Raw genomic sequence first — 9102 nt, forward strand, 5'->3', positions numbered from 1 at the left:
ATGACAACAAATTACAAGAGTTTGTCCATACCTGTAAGCAGCTGATCACTTCCACTTCTGATGCTACAAGTGGTGTCACAGCAGCCACACACCTGGTCAGAACCATCTGCGGACACCCAACTGACAAGACAAACCCTCAATTAAGTTGAAAATAGCAAATGTACCTGTACATCTATCTAGCAGGCAACATACCCATTAGCAGAGAACGAACAAGCTTTCTGTTCAGAACTTGAAGTTGCTGCAGCCACCTTCAAAATGCATGTGATGTAGACCTGCAAAGACAGTTGTTTGTACACCATGGTTGCATGTCACAAAGAGCTGCACAGCTACAACATGCATACCAGTCCACTGTCTGCTTGCTGGAACCTGAACGCCTCTAGCTGAAACTGTAGCTTATCACCTTGAGTCCGAGGCATAAAGTGAGATGTGGAGCCTGTGAGCTTGGCATCAACCAGGCACCTGTGAACAGAACCCAGTTAGAAATCCTGCAATTCTTGTGGAAGCTGGTGTACATGAGGTAGCACCTCTTACCCATTATTCTCAATAAAGGAGTATCTGGGGACAGAAGCGACATCAGGGACTGCAGTAGCCACGCAGTTGTCCACAAACACACGGACGGGGACATGGCTGTACAAATGCACTGATGCTTCAAGATTTATCATGTCACCCAGAAAGTACTGGTTAGAAGGTCTCTCAAATCTCCAGTCATCTGCAAAGAGAGAGTGTTACCAGGTTCACAAGCATGCTATAAATCTGTTTGGGATGCACCAACCAGTCATGAGCTTGAGGGAGAAGACAAAGACTTCCTCTGCAACCTTAGTTGAGGCATATGGGATCCAAGTGGGCATTAAGGCGTCGCTGCTCACATTATGCATTCTGTAGGAGTTAAACAAGCAGTCATCTCAGGTCCATAAATGGTGGGATTAGCAGAGCCAGTGAGCCTGAATTAATTTAATCCTAACCTTGGATAATGACACTCGATACCAACCACCACACCACTGCTCCTGACAATTGGAACACCATATGAAACCTCTTGTGGGGTGTAGATGAGGGTGAACGCATAGACAAGTGCATCCTCAGTCACCTAAGAAAGAAATTTAATAGAAAAACATTACTCACAGGGACAGTTCAAAAACACCCATGATAACATCAAAACAAAACCCTACCATTGATGTGCTGCTACATCCATGCAGGTCAGACTCAAAGACAAGCACTTGAGCAGAAGAATCCTCTCCAGTTGCAGTACAGCCTCCCAGTCTAAAAGCAGAGGACAACAGCAGGTGCCCAGTCCCAAAGAAGTCCTTCATCACTTCCACATATACGGAATTCTCTCCACACTGAGCAGCTACACTGTTGGCAGGGACAGGATGTGGCAACTCAAAAGGGACGTCTGGCTGCTGTGGTTCCTCTGGTAGACTTGGAAAGCTCCACGTCAGTTTTGCCACTGGACCCTGCAACAGTTCTTTTGATTGAACACCCAGAAAATCTTGAGAAGGCTTTCCAAAGTCAGTCCTGACTGGAGTCTGGACAGGAAACTGAGTGGGAAACCTTTCTGGTCCAAATGTAGGGTTACTGTGAACCAAAGACATCCTGGAATCAGCCTGTTGAGAAGCTTGAGCTAATGCCCTAGGCCTAAACTTGCTTGGACTCTGATTATGTGCTATAGAAAATCCAAGAGCAATAATAAACACCAATCCAAATCCAACCTGCCAAAACCCCATTATTGCCAAGCTTGTTTCAATGACACATTAGGGTGCTACAATCCAAATTTATACAGACGTAAATCAGCATGGCTCCACCTTTCTCATGATGAGCATCATTGTTCTCTGCACCTGCCAATTTACTCAATCAATATGTCACAGGTGAAAGTCACTGATTCTTTAGTACTCAGAATAAAATGAAGTACCTTATAAGGGCAGGTTATTAGTAGCTAAACCAAACGATTGCTTATTTTAATCATCAAAAGACAGATCAATTCTCTGAAACACAAACAACCTCAAATCTTTTTTTGCCTTTTTTTATTCAGTCAGAAACATGGCAACAGACAGAATTGTACACTAAAGTATCCAAAATAATAAAGTTTAGTATGTTTATTGTCAGGTTTATATTGTAACAAATTTTCTTCCCTCACATCAACAGCAATCTTCACAAGGGTCTGAAACAGCACACATTGAAACACGCAGGAGAATCTTAAAGAAAATATATATAGTTCACAAATAGTTACATTAATAGTGCACAGTAATAAAAAAGTATTCAACTATTTGAAATCAGATTATTTTTCTCAACATTCAATATTTTCTCACCCAACTATATCTTATACTGAAAAACTAGATAGGCAATGAAAAAAAAGGTGAAGAGTAAAAAAAAATAAAAAAAATAAAGGTGAAGAGAATGGGAGACTTTTTTTCTACCTGAAAAGCTTGTTTCAGGGCAGACATACGGTCTTCCATGGCTCCAGTGGAGGGTTTGTAGGCCTCATAGTTAAAAAGAACAGCAATACTATATTCAATTCAATTCACATTTATTTGTATAACGTTTTTCACAATACAGGAAATGCATGTGGTTACATTACAATTTAGAGTGACCTGTTATCAGAGGTTTAGTTTTTCATTATAAGATATAGTTGGATGAAAAAATGTTGAGTCCAAATCATGTATTTCAAAAATGTATGCAGTTAGCTAACAATATATTAATTTAAACAATGCCTTAATTTAAGGCAGAAACAACGAGCTCATTGAAGCAATGAATACATGTTAACACATGATTAGGATATATAGAAAAATGTAGCATTGGTGCATGTTGATTCAGAGTTTGCATCATCTGAAGTCCTCACAGGAGTTGAAGTCCTCTCAAATCATCTCTTCACAGGTGTTGGGGCATCTGAAGCCTTCATAAGAGGCTATCCAAACTGGAGCTGAAATACTCTAGTTACCTCAGGATGGGCATCCTGAGATAAAACAGAAAAGCAAATGGAAAATTAGTGTGTTTAATCTAGCTTTAAAATGGGAGAGTGAGTCTGAGACCCAAACATTATCAGGAAGGCTATTCCAGAGTTTAGGAGCCAAATACCAAAACGCTCTCCCTCCTTTAGTGGACTTATATAATAGGTACTACCAGAAGCTCAGAGTTTTGTGACCTTAAAGAGCGTGATAGATTGTAGGGCGATAGAAGATAAGTTAAATACACAGGAGCTTAACCGTTTAGGGCTTTATAGGTCAGTAGCAATACTTTATAATTGAACTTGGGTGTAGAGAAGATAAAATTGGTGTTATATGATCATATTTTCAGATCACAAATGATCACAGCTAATTTACAGTAGTATTTCAGCAAGACAGGATAACGTGAGTTAGCCAGTTAGCCAGATCTTATACACAATATGAAACACAATAAAAACACTGTAGAGCACAGCGTCTTCTCGACATGATGCTATATCCACAGGAATCAGCTGCAGTGTTTGAGGGGGTTCAAGTTCTCCCTGGTGTCTGCGCACGCATGCGCACGTATTCACCGACATTAATTTCCCGCCAGAACACACCCCCTCGGCTGGGACTGAGTGGTAGAAGCACTGTAAAAAGATTACTGTGAAAAATACAGTAACTTGCTGGCAGCAATTAGCTAGTAAGTTGCTGTATTTCATTTCACAGTATTCTTACTGTAAATGTAATCGCAGTAACTTTAAAATTACTGTAAATTTTTTTACAGTAATAATCACAGTACTGTATTTCATAACTACTACTGTAATGGGGATTACTGCATTAATTTTGTGTACTGTAAAATAAAGACACTGTCACAAATGCCATTTATTTTCTCACTTTTAATTTCAAAAATTCATAAAATAAAAATAGTATAGCATCATTTTTTTCAATGTTACAATTTTTCTGTGAACATTTAATTTCATCACTTTTCTGAACATACAAAAAACACTTTTCTGAACAAACAAAACAATCAATATTTATTAAAATGTTTGGATGAAATTACAAATGGATAAAAATGTAATGATTTAAAAACAGCAGGATTTCAAACCTATATATTTTCTGAACATATACATTTTTTTCAATAAGTTAACATTTCTCTGTGAACAATTCATTTCATTTCAACACTTTTCTGAGCAAACAAAACAATCAATATGTATTCAAATGTTTGGGTAAAATTACAAATCTAAAAAAATTAAATGATTTAAAGGGATAGTTCACCCAAAACATTTTATTGTGTCATCATTTACTCACCCTCAACCTGTATGGATTTCTTTCTTCTGCTGAACACAAAGAAAGATATTTTGAAGAATGTCGGTAACCAGACAGTTGATGGGTCCCATTGACTTCCATAGTATTTTTTTTTCCTACTATGGAAGTCAATGGGACCCATCAACTGTCTGGTTACTGACATTCTTCAAAATATCTTTCTTTATGTTCAGCAGAAGAAAGAAATTCATACAGGTTGAGGGTGAGTAAATGATGACACAATTTTCATTTTTGGGTGAACTATTCCTTTAAAAACAGCAGGATTTCAAACCTGAATATTGTTTCTCTCCAAGAAGTTTTTTTTTCTTCATAACTATTATTCTTTTAAAACTTGACCTGGACTTCCTGGGCTGGAGTCTTCTACCCTGTAGAAGAAGAAATTCATTATTAATATAAAAGTTTAAAAGCAAGACAGATGGGTTGATGACATATACATAAAAGTTTTAAATAAATATTAGTATTTTTTTATATGCTTTGTTGGTGGTTTGTGGAGTAGCATCCCCCACATCTTTATTTTATAGCTTGAATAAAGATGTAAAATGTAAATTTATTTTCGTTAACACAAACTGTAACATCTGTAAAAATAACCTATTTTTAAAAGATAAAATGTAAATATTCTTATGGAGTTGCAACTCGACTCTTATTAGACAGTATTGGTTTCTGTCATTTGCCATTACTTTAATATTTAATAACTGTCTACATGAATAATATTATAAAATTGTACATGAATATCCCACATTTCTGCCACAATACCATGTTTACAGTTAGTGATAAAACAGTGAAATTTATGGTAAATGTTTGTGAGTTGTGAATGGAAAAGTATTCTAACTGGCTGGTGTTGTCACACAATGTTCCTCCTGTTTTTCATGTCAGTGTTGTTGAATCACCTTGTGTTGACGCTGTAAAACTGCATGATTTGAAAATGATGCTTGGCAAGCCTAAAGGGATAGTTCACTTTAAAATGAAAATGCTATTATCATATACTCAACCTCAAGTTGTTTCGAACCTGTATGAATTTCTTTCTTCTGCTGAACACAAAAGAGGATATTTTGAAGAATGTCGGTAACCAAACAGTTAACTGGAGCCAGTGACTTCCATAGTATTTTTTTTTCCTACTATGGAAGTCACTGGCTCCAGTTAACTGTTTGGTTACAGACATTCTTCAAAATATCCTCTTTTGTGGTCAGCAGAAGAAAGAAATTCATACAGGTTTGAAACAACTTGAGAGTAAATTTTAAAGTGAACTATCCCTTTAATAGACAAGTTGCGGGCCACCTCTGACTTTCAACCACCAACTACCCACCCAAACTGGCTTCCAGTTATTCCAAGGTATTCAAGGTAACAATTAAAAGTCTCACCTGGTATTAGTTGTTCTGCCAGTCATACTCAATGAAGTCCCTGATGAATGATGCCACGTGTGGATTGAGGCAATCGTTTTTTTTTTTTGGACCACCTTCCCAGTTCGTCTGCTAATCTGGACCTTTGAATTAAAAAAAAAAATCACGTTATAAATGTAATTTAGCCAGATAAGACAAATATTAATACAATATATGCTCCCAAAAGTCGGAAATGGCACTTCTAATTAGGCTATTAACAATCTAACGTTAATCTATAACGTAATTTCTGCAGCTTGAAGGCAAAGAAGTTCAGAAAAATCATGAAATTATTAAAAATATGTTAAGTAACGTAATTTAAAAGCTGCTATGTTACCTCTAGCTGCGTTTTCTCGGACCGCTTAACTTCAATGTCTGATTCCTCAGGCGGCAACAGCAAGCAAGAGAAAAAAACGAGAGATTATTAAACGGCTACCGCGCCAATAAATACAAAAAATTACACCATTTTAAATTACTGTCATTTCACAATGCTAACGTTAGACTTTAATCAAATTAAAGACGTTAAAAATGTAATGTTGCCGGATAAGACAAATCTTAATACAGTACAGCCCATGCCATGCTCCCAGAAGTTTGAATAGCATTTCACCAATCTCGTTTCTGGGGGTTTACATTCAGAAAAATCATGATGAATCACTATGAAAAAATAGGTTAATGTATTGTTGTTTGTCTTGTAATAAATTAAGACTGCAACAGATGACAACTGAACTGATGCGCTTTATTCACTCACTCTACACGTGTGTTCCGTCGTACTTCCCCGTACGGCTTACATCATAAAGTACAGTTTACGTCATCACGTATTACACATATAGATACATTACATCCCCCCTTTTTTTTTTTTTTTTTTTTTAGAACTTTAACAACTATCTCAACACTAAATAAGGAATTCACCAACAAGCATTATTACTTCGCTGTGTAATTAAACATTGACTCGGATACCTTAGTCAAGCTAGTGCATTTTATAGTCTTTAAATCTTGAAGGAATTTTAACCTCCCTTCCTGATCTTGTGGTGATGTTTGGATTGATTTTTTCTTCAGTTGAACACTCTTCATGTGTGTCTGGATTTATTTCTCTCTCCAGTGTTGCACTTGCGTTTGACTCTATGTCAGAGTCATCTTGATCATTTGTTGATGGAAATTCTTGTTCTTTTGTCTTTAACAGATGCCTTCTGTTCCTTCTGTAGATCTTTCCATCTGATGTGCGAAGAACATACGATCTCGGCAAGTCATGCTTCCTCAAAACGGTTGCAGGATTCCAGATTTGTCCTTGCTGAACTCTCACTTTGTCTCCTGGTGATATCTCAGGCAATTGTTTGGTGTTTTTGTCATAGTACAATTTTTGCTTTAACTGCCTCTGTTTAAGTTGTTCTTGAACTTTCTTACTTCCTTTTGGAGTCAACAATTTGCTTGAAGTCGGCAGTTTGGTTTTCAATCTTCTTCCCATTAGAAGTTGTGCCGGTGACAGACCAATGCCATCTAGTGGAGTATTGCGGTATTCCAGCAATGCAATATATGGATCTGCATTCTCACTTTGTGACTTTGTGAGCATTCTCTTGATGGTTTGGATCATTCTTTCTGCTTGTCCATTAGATTGAGCATATCTCGGACTAGACGTCTTGTGCTCGAACTCCCAGTTTTCTGCAAAACGCTTGAATTCTTGACAGGCATATTGTGGACCATTATCTGATATTACCACATCCGGTATACCATGTCTTGAAAACAGTGATTTCATTGCTAGGATTACACTTTTGCTGGTTGTGCCGTTCAGCTTTGTGATCTCTGGAAACTTGGAGTAGTAGTCCACACACATCAAATATTCAGAACCATTGTGCTGAAACAAGTCAGTTCCAATTTTTGCCCATGGTCTTTCTGGCAGTGCATGAGGTATTAGCGGTTCTTTTGCATGACTGTTTCGATGAGTGTTGCATGTGGCACATTGAGATATCATTTTTTCAATTTCAGCTGACATTCCGGGCCAATAAATGATGTCTCTCGCTCTTTCCTTGGATTTCACCATGCCCAGATGCGACTCATGAATTTTGTCCAACATTTCTTTTCTCATTCTACTTGGAATTATGAGTTTTGATGCTTTGAACACGAGACCTGATGCATAACTGATTTCTTCTTTAAAAGTCCAATACTTCTGAATGTCTTTGTGCACTGAACTTTTCTCTGTAGGCCATCCATTCAGTATGTAGTCTTTCAGTTTCTGCAGTTCAAGATCTTCATCTGTTGTTTTCCTGAACTCTTCCAGTTTCTTTTCAGACACGGGTAGTTGAGGTGTGACACAGTTTACCTCTAGCTCCTCTTCAAGCAGGTCTTCGTTGTGTTCATCAAGGTAAGCGCGACTCAATGCGTCTGCTATGTGCATTTCTTTGCCTGGCTTGTACATGACATTCAGATTGTACCTTTGAAGTCTTAGCAACATCCTTTGCAGTCTTAATGGCGTTTGATGCAGCGGTTTCTTGAAGATGCTCTCAAGCGGTTTGTGGTCACTTTCTACTTGAACTTCTCTGCCATATACATATTGGTGGAACTTTTCACATCCATATACAATGGCAAGGAGTTCCTTTTCTATTTGTGCATATCGGCGTTGGCAATCCGTGAGCGCTCTTGATCCATATGCTACAGGTCTCTGGTCTTGAAGCAAAACTGCACCCATGCCTTCAGAGCTGGCATCTACTGACAATGTTAACGGTTTGTTGACATCATAATATTTCAATGTTGGTGCATTTGTTGCTAGAGCTTTAAGATTCTGAAAACTTTTCTCTTGTTCACTTCCCCAGAACCACTCAGCATCATTCTCCAGCAGTTGTCTGACTGGAGCACTTACTTCTGACAAGTTAGGAATAAACTTGGCAAGATACTGCAGCATACCCAGAAATCTTTGAAGAGCTTGCTTATCTTCTGGTGGAGGTAACTGAACTACAGCTCTCACCTTCTCTTCGTCTGGTTTCAGTCCTTCTGCTGTCAGCACATGACCAATATACTTGATTTGTGATGTTCGGATTTGACATTTCTTTTTGTTTAGTTTGAGGTTGTACTCTCTTGCCCTTTGGAGCAGTTTTTTCAGTCTGGCATCATGCTCTTGTACCGTTTCACCCCAAACCAGCAAATCATCGACAATGTTTATCACACCATCCAGATCTTCAATCATCTGTACTACGGCTCTCTGGAAGACTTCAGATGCTGACGATATTCCAAATGGCAAACGCAGGAATCTATATCTTCCTATAGGAGTGTTGAATGTGCACAACTTGGAACTGTCATCATCCAATTTAATCTGCCAGAATCCTTGGTTGGCATCAAGCACAGAAAACACTTTAGCATTTGGCATGTTAGATACTACCTCTTCTATTGTGAGTAGCGGGTAGTGTTCACGTTTTATTGCCTTGTTCAAATCTTGTGGGTCGAGACATATTCGAATTTTGTCTGGCTTGACAATTGTAACCATGCTACTCACCCAATCA

General features: G+C 38.0%; 1 long non-coding RNA gene across 1 annotated transcript; it reads right to left on the reverse strand.

Annotated features, from left to right (window-relative positions):
- Positions 1-3807: 3807 nt before the first annotated feature.
- Positions 3808-6388, reverse strand: LOC307127288. The gene is made up of 3 exons (XR_013816616.1): positions 5952-6388; positions 5600-5721; positions 3808-4606 (listed from the first exon to the last, which is right to left on the reverse strand). It is a non-coding gene; the product is annotated as an uncharacterized lncRNA (long non-coding RNA).
- Positions 6389-9102: the final 2714 nt, after the last annotated feature.

This window comes from Gobio gobio, assembly GCF_949357685.1.
Source record: "Gobio gobio genome assembly, chromosome: 1".
Taxonomy (NCBI): domain Eukaryota; kingdom Metazoa; phylum Chordata; class Actinopteri; order Cypriniformes; family Gobionidae; genus Gobio; species Gobio gobio.